The sequence below is a fragment of the Accipiter gentilis genome, chromosome 11 (genome assembly GCF_929443795.1).
Source record: "Accipiter gentilis chromosome 11, bAccGen1.1, whole genome shotgun sequence".
Classification (NCBI taxonomy): domain Eukaryota; kingdom Metazoa; phylum Chordata; class Aves; order Accipitriformes; family Accipitridae; genus Astur; species Astur gentilis.
In genome coordinates, this window is record NC_064890.1 from 7,643,085 (window position 1) to 7,658,643 (window position 15,559).

Below are 15,559 nucleotides of genomic sequence, written 5' to 3' on the forward strand. Positions count from 1 at the left end.
CACAGGAGCTCTTTCAACTCCTGTATTGCACTGGGCATGGATTTCCAAATCACTGTGCTGCTCTAGAGAAGTCAGGAACACCAAATGCAGCTGACACTGCAATCACAACTCAGGTCACGGGACAAACCAGTCCCAATATTTGGACTGACCCCCCACTATGTTTTATGTGCCACAAGATGCACATTCATTAACCTGTCCCTTCAGTATCAATTTATGCCTGGAGAAAGCATCAGTGCTGCAAAGCAGAGGGCACGACGCTGGTATCACATAGCTTTGTTTTCTCAAATGTTTCTGCAAGCAGTATTTCTGTTGGCAATTCTCATATTTAAAAGGCAGTTCTCATAATTAAATAAAATTAAGTGTGATTCAGCTGGCCACCCTGTGACACCTGAAATGCCCCTGTGGGCTCCAGCTGCCATTGGAGAAGGTGATGTTTCAGTGATGACCAGCAGGTTTCTTGCTGTTGTTGGTCTTGTGCCCTATCTCTCAGATCCCCTCTGGCATCAAAAATGGCAACAGGCAGTTGACCTGCTCCTATAAATTTCGGTGTCTCAGTCTGACTGCTGGAGTCCAAGAGACTCCTGGAATGCATGGAGGATAAATTCTTAGGCCAGGTAACAGGCAGCCTTACCAGAGGGGATGCAATACTGGATCTGTTGGTCACCAATGCAAGTGAGCTAATTGGTGATGTCAAGATTGGAGGCAGCCTGGGCTGCAGTGATCACGCACTGGTGGATTTCACAGTCCTGAGGGATATGGGTCAGGTGAAGAGTAAAGTCAGGGCCCTGATTTTAGCAAAGCAAAATTCCAGCTTTTCAAGGACTTAGTCATAGAATCATAGAATCATACAGTCATTTAGGTTGGAAAAGACTTTTAAGGTCATTGAGTCCAACTGTTAACCTAACACTGCTAAGTCCATCCCCAAACCATATCCCTAAGCACCTCCAGTCAACTGGGACCTCCCCAGTTAGCCAGGACTGCTGGTAAATGATGGAAAGTATCTTGGTGAGCACTTCTGCCAGCTTCCTCAGTACCCTTGGGTGGATTCTATCCAGCCCCATAGACTTGTGTGTGTCTGAGTAGTGTCATTAACCATTTCCCCTTGGATTATGGGAGCTTCATTCTGCTTCCCATCCCTGTCTTCCAGCTCAGGGGGCTGGGCATCCACAGAACAACTGGTCTTACTAGTAAGGACTGAGGCAAAGAAGGCATTAAGTACCTCAGCCTTTTCCTCATCCTTTGTCACTATGTTTCCCCCATGCATGCAATAAAACATGGAGATTCTCCTTAGCCCTCCTTTTGTTGGTGATGTATTTATAGAAACATTTTTTACTGTCTTTTATGTCAGTAGCAAGATTAAGTTCTAGTTCGCCTTTGGCCCTTCTAATTTTCTCCCTGCATTACCTCACGACATTCTTGTAGCCCTCCTGAGTTGCCTGCCCACTCTTCCAAAGGTCACAAACTCTCCTTTTTTTCCCCGAGTTCCAGCCAAAGCTCTCTGTTCAGCCAGGCCGGTCTTCTTCCCCACCAGCTCATCTTTCGGCACATGGGGACGGTCTGCTCCTGCACCTTTAAGATTTCCTTCTTGAAGAATGTCCAGCCTTCCTGGACCCCTTTGCCCTTCAGGACTGACTCCCAAGGAACTCTGTCAACCAATCTCCTAAACAGGCCCTCTAGCAGTCCAAGGTAGCATTTCTGCTGATCCCCCCTTCTTACTTCTCCAAGAATCAAAACCACTATCATTTTGTGATCGCTATGCCCAAGACAGCCTCCAACCACCACATCACCCACAAGTCCTTCTCTGTTCCTGGACAACAGATCCAGTGGGGTGCCTTCCCTGTTGGCTCACTCACCAGCTGGTTCGGGAAGTTATCTTCCACACAGTCCAGGAACGTCTTGGACTGTTTCCTCTCCACTGTATTGTATTTCTAGCAGAGATCTGGTAAGTTGAAGTCCCCCATGAGAATGAGGGATAGTCAATAGGACCCCCTGGGAAACTGTCCTGAGGGACAAGGGAGCAGAACAGACCTGGCAGATCTTTAAGGACGCTTTCCATAGAGCACAAGAGCTCTCAATCCCCAGGTGTAAGAAATCAGGAAAGGAAGGCAAGAGACTGGCATGGCTGAGTTGAGACCTGCTGGTCAAACTAAAGGGCAAGAAGAAAATGCACAGGCTATGGAAGCATGGACAGGTATCCTGGGAAGAGTATAGCGACAGTGTCCGGTTGTGTAGGGATGGGGTCAGGAAGGCCAAGGCACTGCTGGAGATGAACTTGGCAAGGGATACGAAGAATAAGAAAGGCTTCTACAGATATGCCAGTGAGAAAAGGGAGGTCAAAGAAAGTATATCCCCCACCCCGATGAACAAGACTGGCAAACTGGTAACAACAGATAAGGAGAACATTAAGGTAGTCAACAACTTTTTTTGCCTCAGTCTTCACTGGCAATCTCTCTTCCCACACCTCTCAAGTGGACAGACCACAAGACAGGGACTGGAGGAGCAAAGTCCCTCCCACTGTAAGAGAAGATCAGGCTCATGTCCACCTGAGGAACCTGAATATACATAAGTGTATGGGATCTGACGAGATGCACACCAGAGTCCTGAGGGATTGGCTGATGTAGTTGCCAAGCCACTCTCCATGATATTTGAAACATCCTGGCAATCAGGTGAAGTCCCTGGTGTCTGGAAAAAGGGAAACATTGCACCCATTTTTAAGAAGGGTAGAAAGGAGGACCCTGGGAACTACTGACCTGTCAGCCTCATCTCTGTGCCTGGGAAGATCACGGAACAGATCCTCCTAGAAGCTCTGCTAAGGCACATGGAGGACAGGGAGGTGACTGGAGACAGTCAGCATGGCTTCACCAGGGGCGAGTCCCGCCTGACCAACCTAGTGGCCTTCTGCGATGGAGTGATGACATCAGTGGACAAGGGAAGAGCTATTGATGTCATCTGTCTGGACTTCTGTAAGGCCCTTGACACGGTCCCCCACAACATCCTTCTCTCTAAATTGGAGAGGTAGGGATTTGATGAGTGGATTGTTTGGTGGATGAGGAAATGGTTGGATGGTCACAGCCAGAGGGTAGCAATCAATGGCTCAATGTCCAGATGGAGATCGGTGACAAGTGGTGTCCCTCAGGGGTCCGTATTGGGACCAGTACTGTTTAATATCTTCATCAGTGACATAGTGGGATTGAGTGCACCCTCAGCAAGTTTGCAGATGACACCAAGCTGAGTGGTGTGGTTGACACACCTGAGGGATGGGATGCCATCCGGAGGGACCTGGACAAGTTGCCTGTACCGCTGCCCATAAGGACTGCCTGCATCTTTCCAAGATACAAAAAAAAAAAAAAAAAAAAAGGAAAGAAAATAAAATTTCCTAGGATCTGTAAAGGAAGGGACAAGATACTGCCCTTGATAAGTACTGAGAGCAAACATCACCACTGGAATAGCCACATTCCCAGCTTGGTAGTTGTGGGGTTGAGACTGACCCTGGACACTGCCAATGTGTATGTTAATGTTTAAAGATATTTGTGAGCTTAGGAGCAGGTTAGAGTACACAATTAGCCCTGGGCTAGCCTGAGATCTCTCCATTTCGAAACATAGGAAATGCTGTAAATACCACAGCAAACGCAATTACCGGAGCGTGATAAACAGCACTTCGTTAGCAGGGACCACAGGAGGCTTCTCCCATTTCAGACACTTCTGACAATGAGCAGGAACCAGAGGTTGATCCTGAAGTCCAGACACAGAACAGGCAAGCAAATGCCTCAGGGTTGCCTCCAGTCTGGGATTTTGGTTTTAGCCCTTCTCTGTCCTGATGCTGTGATGGAAGGAGCTCGCTCCTTCACAACCTCAACATCTGTAATGTGTTTCTGGAGCAACGACTGTCCATAAGGAGTGGGATACGTTCCAGTGGCTCCAGAGTGCCACTGACTTGGAAGCACCAGGACATTTCCCAGTATTTCAGCTGCTTCTAGACATGGGTTAAGTATAGGAAGGTTCTGTCACTGGATGTGGTTTTGAGCCATTTTTATTGCAGCAGGAAAGATTTGAGCATAAAATATTATTTCCAGGATACATTTAATCTACAGTTCCACACCTTTGGGAAAAGAACCAAGAACCATATTTGTTCCCCTGCCTTTTGAAATCAAGACTTACGAAAATACAGGCTCAATCAGGATTTCAAGGGACAGATCATGAAGTGTTCACTGAACTCAGACAAAACATGCCTGAGCCTAAAACATGTAAAAGGGCAGAAACCCAATCACAGATGGTAGTAACAACCTTTCCCTGGGGTCGTCTTAAAACCGTTCGTTTCCAATCCATGGGCTTTCCCGAACATCAGTATTCATGTCCAGCATGGCTGTAGCTGTCTGAAGGGCCTAAGGACCTTGCAAGTGATTTTTAGAAAAATTCACCTCCAGGTTGTCTTTCTGAATCCATATGATGGAGGTGGGCTTTGGATGCTATCTGGCACCTGCTGGAGCTGCTCAGCCCCAGCATGAGAGATCTAAACCCTCTCCAGAGGGAGCAAGTCACTACTGTCACAACAGCCATCCAGTTTGAGGAATAAGAAGTGGACAGGGACAGAGCACTCTGAAAGGCTATACAGTCACCCCCAGAGCCATGTCATGACCTGTGCGATGGATCTTCCTCCAGAGGCAGGCAGCAAAAGGAGAATGTCTTCTGACTACAAGAACCACCACAATTTCCTAGCTTGACCCAAGCCTTGTAAATGATGGAGATTTCACTGCATCAGTTGGCTACATATTTTGGTGGATTATTTCCTCATTTCCTAATTCTATGGTTTTTGAAAATTTTCTCTCATTTACATCTGTTATATTTTCTTTGTCTCTACCTACAGATACCTCCCCAACAGAGGTACTTACAGACCAAGAATAAGGTGCCTGTTTTCTTCCCACAGATAAGCCACATACACAGAGATTCTCACTTTAAGGCATCTTGTATAGACCATGAATAAAATCTCTCCCACCTATCTGAGACCTCAGAGCTCTTTTAAAGCATGGGCTGGCATCTGGCAGAGGTCCCCCATGGCTGCTGTGGCTATGCCCCTTCCTCATTATCACTCCTCTTCCACATCCCAAGACGATGCTTTTAAGGTGGAAAAGAGCTTTCCTGTTCTGCAACAAAATGGAGGATTTTGAGTGGATGTGGCTGCTATGTTCACGCTTCAAAGGCTCTGAAACAGGACTTCTTTCCCTATTTAATGGAAATGGGGACTTACAGCATCTGAATTTGTATTGCTGTCCTCAGCCAATGTCTGTACAAGCTGTTCCTCCACTTTGACTTTCCTTCCTTTCTCTCCCTGACTACCACCCGGTTTTAGGCAACTAACTGAATTTTTTCCACAATAAAAAATATAATCAAAAACATCCAGAAGTACATAATTGTGTTCAGACCCTGTCTAAAGGCTCTGGAAAGACAAAAAGCAAGCCAAACAAATGAATGTTCTCTGAAATGGGTATACAGTGAAGACAAATGGAGGTGATAAACTCACTGCATTTTGAGGCAATGGAGAGGACACGTGTCACCATCAACCTGAAGAAGGAAGCCAGACTTCATGCCACCAACATGCTTTGGTTTGAACAAACAACAAAACCCCAGTTGCTCATGTGAATGCCCATCTGAACATATCTCCTTACTCAAAGTACGGCACTGCCAGTGCAAGAAGGCTGGAAGTCATGGAGGGGGAACGGGAAGGGCACAGGATTTAGACAAATAATTTTACAGGCAGAAAAAGTGTTCGGACAGTTGTTTCTAATCCCAGTGGGGATAAATCCTGGGTCAAAGAGAATTGTCTCCACTGGACTGGCTACAGAGCCTAACACATCTGCCTCGCTTTAACCATCTGCAGAATGGGAATAGTTCTGCTGTTCTGCTACTCTGCATGGTGGTAAAGATGAGTCATTTTGAGGATGACAGCATGTAGGTACTAGCTTGGATTTTTGTCCCACGTCTTGTCTCAATACAAAAAACTGCACTGACATTCTCCCTTGCAGTAGCTAGTACTTCTGCTGGTTGCCCACTGATCTAGGAAATGCAAAAATACTGCAGAATAAGTCCATTAAGTGCTTTCAGATCTCAGGAAATATTTTTTTGCTTGCTTTCTCTTAACTTTTTTGGGCAGAAATTCAGACCTGGCTTTCTAGCCATATTATTTCCTTTTTGCATTATACAGTGTCATGGAAACTTGCTTCTCCCTCAGTATATTTTTCCCTACCGTCACTCATTTTACAGATAACTGGACTAACAGTTGTAGCAGCGTTCTTCCAAAAAAACCCCCACAAACTGTGGCAGCAAAAGGAGGTAGTCACTCACTCAGCTGCCAGAGGCACCTGCAACGATTTGAGCAGCAACCAGCTGCAAGTGGTCACACCAAAACCTCATAATCCCAGTCCCCCAAAACCAGCCGCTCCGGTTTGTCACCTCCTATTAGCTGCTCCAAAGGGCTGTGTGCTTCCAGGGCTGGGGACGAAGCCAAGCCTGGCACTGCGTGGCCGCTCCTGGCTGAGCACAACAGGGCAAGGACACTTCTCCAGGGGAATTTGGAAAGGCATTTGGCTGGTGGAGGCAGGACGGGCTTTAAAAGGCTCCATCTGCAGCTTCCATTACGGTTTCGAGATACCGCTGCCTTGGAGCCAACGTGGCTTGCCGTTTGTGAAAATAAACGTCAAAATGCACAGGCTGGGAGAAAATATGTCCCAAATTGAAAGACCTCATCTTCCTTCAAGCCACAGTGGCTGATCCAGTTACAGGCAGCATTACAGGTGTCCTGTCTGCCAGCTGCCAGCTGGACTTTGGTGGCTGTTGATTTTAATAAACGTTTTGCTCCATCTTTTTTCTGTACCTACCTCACAGGTGGGTCAGGAGAGAGAAGAAAGTGGGAAGAAAAGACTTTTCCCTGGATTCAAGGTCGACTAGGGCCAGCAACTAAACCAAAGACTGGATCTGCCCACAGTGCCTGTAGGAGCAGCATGTGCGTCAAGGACAGATCCTGGCCCAGGACTGTTGGTCCACGTGAATCATCCTTCCCAACTGCTGACTGACACAAAGCATGGATTTGCACACACACAAACACCTAACACATCTACAGACTTGCAGATTTACAGAGGAGCTTGGTGGCTCCCATAATTGGACTGAACAACACAAAATTTGGGGACCTCCCTCATGCATTTTGGGTGCTTTTGGTCCAGAAAACTTGTCTGAGACGCACTCTGAATGTATTCCCAAAAAAGCTGGCCCAAGCCAAGATCTAAGAGAGTCCAAGCAGATGAAGAGCCAGGTGTACCCACCTCAGATGTTTGCTTCCCCCTCCTATTCCCAACCCAACCAAAAGCACTGAAAGAGTTCCAGTGGGTTACTGCAAGCGGGGTGCCAGGAGTCATATCTGAGCATCTTCCAGTAGCTCTCAGGCTAAGTCTGTACCTCAGCTCTCTAAGGTTGAAAAATCATGGCACAAGTAATGAATTATAAGCATGACTGGATCAAAAAACCACCCACGATCTGCTTCTTTGGATTGCCCATTTTGTTTTGCCTTGGATCCACTTTACAAGAACACCAGCCTCAACCCTTCTCCTTGGAGGCCAGGTCCCAGATACCCGGGGGAGTACATTGAGTACAGGAACCTGTGTCGAGGAAGGTGATTTGGCCGTGGACACAAGTGCTTTCAAGCACATGTTGCCCTGCACCACTTCATTTCCCAGCTCCACTAACTGTCCAGGTCCCCCCCAGCTTCCTCCTCTTGCCAGCCAGTGCTTTCACCCTTCTCGGTCTATGTGCGGTGGGATGTCCTCTCTCACCTGGGGAGGCCATGAACAGGAGGGCAGGGCAAAAAAGCAGAGGAATCACCAAATCGCTCACACACAGAGAAGGAGACAAGGGACCAGTCAGGACCAGTCAGCCTCCTCATGTCTTCTCGTTGCTACTTTTCCCATGACAGTGTCATCTCCAGAGGGTATAGATGAGAGGTCCACTTCTCATTACAGTTCTACAATTCCCAGCCCACCTTCACGTGCGGATGCTCAAGGGGTAGCTTCAAACTTTCCACTGCCCTCCCCAGAGGGAGGTAGCTGCCACCTCGGCCACTTCTGTGCCAACACAGAGAGAATGTGACCAGCCCATTGAAAGTCCCGTCTCTCCTACCTACCCTGAAACAACAGCAGCAGCATCCTACCTGTGCTGCACACTATGGAGTTAGCGCCAAAGCTGCATCTTTCCAACATGACTGGGAAACACATTGCCTTGGCCCTTGGCTAAGAGTCAGCGGTTAAGGGCTTTCAAAAAAATCTTTGTCCAGGTAAGCAAGCACTGTGGCAGGATTTGTGCTCGGCAGCACCACCACAGGTCTTTCAACCGCCTCTGGGCTGGAAATCCCAAGGGTACAGCACCTCTCTAGGCAGCCGTGGATCTCAAGCACAGGAGGGACAACAGGGTCCCTTCAGCCCCATCCTTGTGTCTGTCAATGTGCAGAGCTCAGGCCACCACCACCAGCCTCCTCTGTGGCCACCAGCAGTTCCCCACCCCTGTGGTGGTGGAAGAAGCCAGATGGAGAGCCAAAAAGGTGTCCTGGGGCCCATTTCAGATGCCTGCTCACTACCTAGTTCATGTACAGCAGCAGATAGCCTCATGCCATAAAATCCAGAATGATTTAGTGCATTTGGCAGAACTTCTTTAAAGTGTGGCTCTGGATAATTAAAAGCAGCCTGGAGCCATGTGGGTCTTCATTCATTGCCAGTTCCTGGAAGGATTGCTGTTTTGCCCTTCAAGGAGGTAGCCATGTACATAAACACACATACCCATGGCTGTCTAGGCATTTCCTTGCTCAGCAGGCTGGAAACCAGATATTTTTAAGGATATCATGTATTTGGATGTGCCTGAGACAAAGTCAGAGAGAGCTGTAATCTGCATTGCTTGATAGAGAGCACGTTGGTCCAGACTCATTCACCAGGAGCTGGGACACTGATTCGGGACTCCCCTCACCTTGTCCTGCACCCATGTTAGTACCAGGAGGGTGCTAACTGGGGGCCTCACCTGGCAGCTCCCCACCGGTCATGGCTGCTAGTGGGGACAAAAGTTCAGATGGGTGTGGAAAAGCTCCTTATTCAACCCCAAATTCAGACTGTTCACAATCGATATCATATTCAAGGCTCCCATGCTACCTCAGGTCATCCCTCCGGCATTGTATAAGGCAGTCAGCCAACCTGCCTCCTGACACAGAAATGACGTACCTCTAGGAGACACCCTAAAACCAGAGAAATTTCCCCATTTTTCTCCTGGGGAGCACTCAGAGCACGTTCTGGGTGCTATAAACATGATAAAAACCATATGCAATGGAAACATCCTGTGGATAAGACTATTGTGTACTCCTTTGCGACCTTTTATTCTGTATTTTAGCAGCCTGTGTGCGCATGGGGAGACAGAAAACTGATAGGGACGTGCCAATCAGATCTCTAAGCATCCCCTACTACACTTGGGTGGGAAAATTTGGAAATGAGCCAATGCCATTTCTATGCCAAAAGACTCTCGGGGATGTTACCCAAATGTATCAACTGTCTCGTGGTGTCCCCTCATCTCAGACACTTGTCAGCAATTCTCCATTTCATCTAATATTGCTTACATGTATTCAAATTAAACACAGATCGCAGGGAGGGGTTTGCTCTGGGTGGGTTTCTGCGAAGAAAACAAAAGCACTGTAAATCACTATTAAAACAACCCAGAAGCGATGTACACTTTCTATCATGCTGTTAGTCTAAGGGACCAAAAACTCTTCTAACAAATGGCGGGGCAAGAAACCGAATGTAAAACAAGATTTTCAGACCTCTAGATATTGGACCTTACTTTCATCTATTTTGAGGTCTTTTTGCCCTGCCCATGCCACATAGCAGTGTTTTGAACTGAGAATATTTTCTATTTCCCTAGTGACTTAGGACAGAGAAGGGTGGATCCTTTATGTGGCTCATGCCACGAGCAAACACAAAAGGCCAGTACATGGGAATTAAAGAAAACTGTCTTAACCAAGCCAGGCTGCTGCCTGCTCTTCTCCAGACCAGTCCTTCCCCTAAAACTGCTGGCATTGGACTCCACAATCAGCATTTCCAGTCCTGCAATTCATCTCCCAGCACTCGGAGCAGAGAGGGAACTCCTCAAGAGCAGAAGTTGTTAACTTTTGAAAGAGATAAAACAAATTGCTTTTTCATTTTATCTCAGTAGATACCATGGATGAAATTTCAGCTAAAATCCATTACAGTTACCAGGGTTTTTTTCTAATGGCCAGGCTTTGCATAATTCACATAGCAGAGTCACCTTCAGCAGAGTCACCGATGTCCATCTCAGCCACAGCAGGAAGAGCTCTCCAACAGGTATCTAGCCATGACACTATTTAATCACTGCCCAGACTCAAAATCAAGGCGGTCAGAAAAATGATGGGGACTTCCCCAACTTTCCTTCTTCTTTTCCCCTCTCCAGGTGCATGTTGCCTGGGGAGATGGATCAAAAGAGGTCCCCACAGCAAATGTCACATGAGAAAACCCTCCTCTGGGAGCCCAAAGAGCTTTCGTGTAAGCAGCTATTTCTCTGTGATTTAAGCCCTCGTGGTCCTGTGAAGCGTCACTGAGTGAGACCCAGTATCATCTGCCCGGTTGAGAGGATCAGGGAAGAGTCAGGCTGGGACCATTGCTGAGCAAATGTGCTGCTCAGCACAAATGTGCCCGCAGATGGGTTCAGGGAATGATCCGACCCAGCAGCTCCCAGTTCATGCCCACAGCCATTGCTAAAACAAATAGTTCTGAAACTATTTCCCTACTTCCGCAGAGGAAGAATGCCATTTAATTTAATTTTTGCTTTGCATAATAGTGGCAAGGCCATTTATGCAATTACATTGCTCTTCTTATCCGGTTCCCTTTTCAGCTGCTCCAAAGCCTTGCAGGTGTCCTAATCAGGTCATCAGGTTGTTACAGCTGCCAAAGTGCCACCAGAGAAGAGGACACAGGCCCAAAGATGCTAAGCAGATATTTGTAGATTGCCCTGCTAACCCACTAATTACCTTGCATTTTATCTGGGATGCTGACTAGTCTCATAAAAGCTTTATTATTACCCAGATAAATCTCTGGACGTCTCTCAGAAGGCAAGTTCGTTCATCTAAATCAATTGAAGTAACAGCGTGGTTGTGGCTCTGATGCTTGAGACGAGGAAAGGCAATGTAGGGAGAGAGTCTTAATAAAAGATGTAATCTCCCCCTGCAGTCTTGCCAGGCTTAATTGAAGTTATTGGACTCCTTAATTTCCATGGGTTTTATCACAGTGCTAGTGCTCTCACAGTTGCTCACAATCAGTTTGACACGCCACTGTTAATTCCCTTGTTCTGATGCACATGGGGTCATTTTGCAACTCTCCTGCATGAAAAAAGGGGAGGAAGGTGCCCTGTAAAAGAAGCACACACAGCCCCAGGTTGTTATCACCTCTGCAGCTCACAGCAAGCTGGAACGGAAGCCAAAAGACCACGTTTCCCTATCAACCTGTTGACAAAACCAGCAGTTAAAACCGCTTTGAATAATAAAGAATGACAAGCGCTGTTGGATGCTTCTATAGACCTTATTATCACCAGACCTTGAATCACTTTGGTGTAATCTCACGTGTTCTGACAAGGCAATGAGGTCTTATTTACGAGATCGCAGCATCCTGCAGAAGGCCAAGTCAGAAGAAATTACAGCCTCTAGATTTGCACTAAAATGGTAAAACTCTGCAGGGGAGCAAGATTTCAATCCCAGCCCACTACATCACCCCCAGGCTTAGCAGCAGGCACTGCGAGAGGGGGGAAACCACAGGGACTATTCCCACCTCCCAGCTTGAGCAAACAGAAATTAACCCCCTGCATGTAGGAAAGTGTCATTTATCACTTAGCCATGGGAAAAAATTGTCATGAGAAAGAGGCATTGGCATATATGGATGCTTTCTGGGCCTTCGGGATTTTTCCGTTCCCCCCTCTCCACCCTTGGAGGAGGATCCTGGCTGCATGGATGCATCCCTATCTCCCAAAAAAAAGTCCGACTCCTTGGACTCCTTTCGAGCAAGAAAAGGTCGCAAGGTTGCTCCCTAAAAATATCAGTAATGAAACACCAGCACCGACGGCTGCACCGGAGAATAACTGGGTGGCACGCAGGGGTTTGTGAGCAATTTTAAGGGCGCTGGGGGAAGCAGGGGGTAAAGGAAAAGGGATGTCTGGGGTGGTTTCCCAAGGCAGGGGTGACCTGGAGACCGCACACCAGCCGGCACAGGACAGCCTGGCATGCCTGCGTTAGGAAGCTGTCAGACTTTACAAACTCTTTGATACGTCTGTGGGTCTTCCCTCAGGGGGTCAACATGAGACTTGGGTAAAAACATGGAGCTTTTAAGAATTTTAATTAGGTTTTTATAACTTCTTAATTGTTCCTTTCTTTAATAGAAGCACCTTATTAAAAGAAACTGCTGTGACTGCAAGATTCCTTGGATAGGCGAAAATTGCATTTCTCCCAGGGGCAGAGGGTGGGAAGAATCGACTAAAACTGTAACTACGAAAGGAAAAAAGAGCATTCCTGTGTTATTATCTCCACCAACATCAGCTCTGGGACTGGGCCAAACCTGGGACCCAGGAACCTGCAACACGCTGAAAGTGGCTCCTCACTCTGCAAGAAGTTGCAGCCACTCGTTACAAACCCAGCCCCAACCCCAAGCCTGGTGGGAACTCGGGGCTTTAGCAACAACCTTGCGGAAACCACTGCGACAGCGAGCCAGAGTAAAGCAGGAGGTCTGCAAACATCGCTAAGGGGCTGTGAGAAAAGTCAGGATGGAGCCCAATTAATTACTGCCTCTGCAAATGTGGAAGCCAAAATGCAAGTGCCTAAAGAAACGACAGCTGGAGCTACTGTTGCTCTCCAGAGTGGCCAGAACAAGTACCTGAGTGAATTTATGAGACTGTGGGGTTCTTGGAAAACTATGGAAAGCAGCATCTGACCCTCAGCCTAGATGGCAAGGGGCTTAAAAACGCAGCTGGAATTAGCTTCCAGCGACGGCAGTAGTCCCAGCATGAGGAATGTACATCCCCAACGAGATGTGCCTTGGGTCTGGCCGCCTTTCACTGTGAGCCATGGGGCTTTCCGAAAATTAAAAGGGTTTTCCCGCAATAAAAGAGGCAAGTGGTGCATCCCAGTGCATTGAGAAGTTCCTGCACATCTCTTTGCTCTCTTTTGCATCATCACATTTTGCTGGGAGGAGGAAGAGAATGGAGGTCTCAGAGTTTTCCTCTCGTTTCACCCATTGGGACAAGGCTGCCTGCCGGCAAGGAGCACTGCAGAGAGAGGAGGGCAACCGGGAGGACAGAATTTCAGTGGTCACCTTTGGGTCCCCTGCTTCCCAGCTGGCTCAGGCACACCCTGCAGAAGGGACCTCTCCCTGGGAGCAGCATTACATGAGGCAAAAGATGTTCACTCATCACAATGCTCTCTCACCTTCTGGCTGAGCACCCCAGAGCTGTGAACACGAATTATTCATTGCAACCGCACATGCTTCCAGCACTGAGTTCTCCCCTTAAAATGTCCACCACAGAAATATGTCAGGAGTAGGGCACAGGGCCATAAGCAAATACAGGGATTAAAAAAGCCTTTCTGAATATGGGGTCCAGCTGTAAACAGGAAATTTCATCACTCCTTTATTCCAAACCTAGCTGGGCATGCTGCTTTTTGACAGATCCGCTTTTTAAGATGTCCCTGCACGCAGTTGTGCCAAGGCCCAGATGCAGGACCTTACCTACTAACTCCTGGAACTAGACCTTAGCCCCAGCTGCCTTCTGCTCTGAGGATCTCAGCATCTCCATCTCTTCCCTCTGACTGCACAAAACATCTGTGACGGATTTTAACTAGCAATTTATGTCAATACGCAGCAGGTAGTGAGACCCCTGACTCCTCGCTGCAGTGGGAGCCTCACCAGAAGACACTTCGCTCTCTTACCAAGCTCTCCACAACTTGACACCACCCCAGAAGCCCACTTTGGGTGTCCCCCGGCTCCCAAAGAGCCTCTTCTCCAAAAAGCTTCAAGAGTGATGCTCCGAGTAACGCTCACTTTCTGTGCCACAAAGCCGGCACACGCCGCAGGTTTTGGCTAAGGAGCCAGCACGGGGCAGCTCGACCGAGCGTATTTGGAAATGGAAATTGTTTGCACTGTGATGGGATGCGAGCAGACATGGTGGCAGTTGGGAAAGTCGCCATTGGATGTGACAAGGCAAAGAGAAGAGCAAAACACTAAAGAGAGCTGCACCCTGGAGATGGGCACCCGCATTGGGAAGAGCTGGGGAACAAATTCCTAATACCATGGCAGCCAAAAAAGCCATCCCCTTCCGAGGCTGGGGCACGCAGGCGCCGGGAGCCAGGCAAACACAGATGCAGGAGGTGAATGGGAGCACAGTCAGCCCGAACTATTTTTAACTGGTGCAGAGGAAGCTTTTACTTTTCATTATGAAGGGGACACAAAGCGTCCGTCAGTTGTGCTGAATTTATTCACTGGACGGGTGGGTGTTGAAGTATGTAAAGCCCCCAGCCCTGGCCTGTGCAACCAGCAGCTCTAATCCCCGCCTGGTCTGCTCACAGCTGCAAAGGGTCAAAGAGCACAACAGCTGAAATGCACTTTTGATACATACGCTTTCGGTCGCCGCAATTTAACCCTGGGGGTTTCTGCCTCGTGATTTCGATTAAAGCTAACCGGCGAGATTCACCGCTGGCATAAGCGAGCACCAACCCATCAGGATCCCCTGCATTTAGCTCAGCGCTGCTCAATAAAGAGTGCAGAGGCATCACAAGCGGCAGACACCGGGAGTTGGATCGGGTGGTCCTCCAATGCCTCTTTGCTCCCCCGGAGCAAAATCTGTGGATTTGGCAGCAGCAGCACCTTTACTTGCCAAATGCATTGCCTGGGGCACTGGGGAGCCTGCGGGCCGGCAGGGAGGAGGCAGGGCTGGGACTGGGGCTCTCCGTCTCCCCCCTCCTGCCCAGCCAGGGTTACGGCTCTGCCATCTAATTGTAAGATGATTCATTTTCTCTTATTTTCTCCATTCCTGCTGCTGTCCCCAAATATGTTCCCCACTCCCTCCCCAAAATACCAGCAGTGAGAAAACACTCACTCACGGGGCATCCCAAGGAGCGAGGCTGTGGCACTGGCCAGACGGACACACAGCAGCTCAAACTTTGTATGCCAGCGGTTGGCCAGCTGGTAAAGAGAAAGGGCTCAGCCAGCTACCGAGTTTCCTCCATCCATCCTCTAAACAAGCCGCTAGTGCCTCTGCTGCCATACGTAAATATTGTGCCTTGGATGAATCCACAGAAGACGCAAGCGATGACACATGTCCTGTCCATCCTGACCTAAAGAGATGCTTAAAATGTTCTTGGCTACTAGTGGAAACCACCAGCCTCATAAAACCAGGTTTGGCACTAAAACAACTCTCCAAGTTCCACTTTTGCAAATGTATATGCACATCCAGAACATGCACACACATAACTGCGGATTGCTCCTCTTTG

General features: G+C 48.2%; 1 protein-coding gene across 1 annotated transcript in view; it reads right to left on the reverse strand.

The window, feature by feature from the left end:
* CCDC3 (coiled-coil domain containing 3) overlaps positions 1 to 15,559 on the reverse strand; it is a 44,587-nt gene that overhangs the window by 26,621 nt on the left and 2,407 nt on the right. The window lies entirely within an intron of this gene.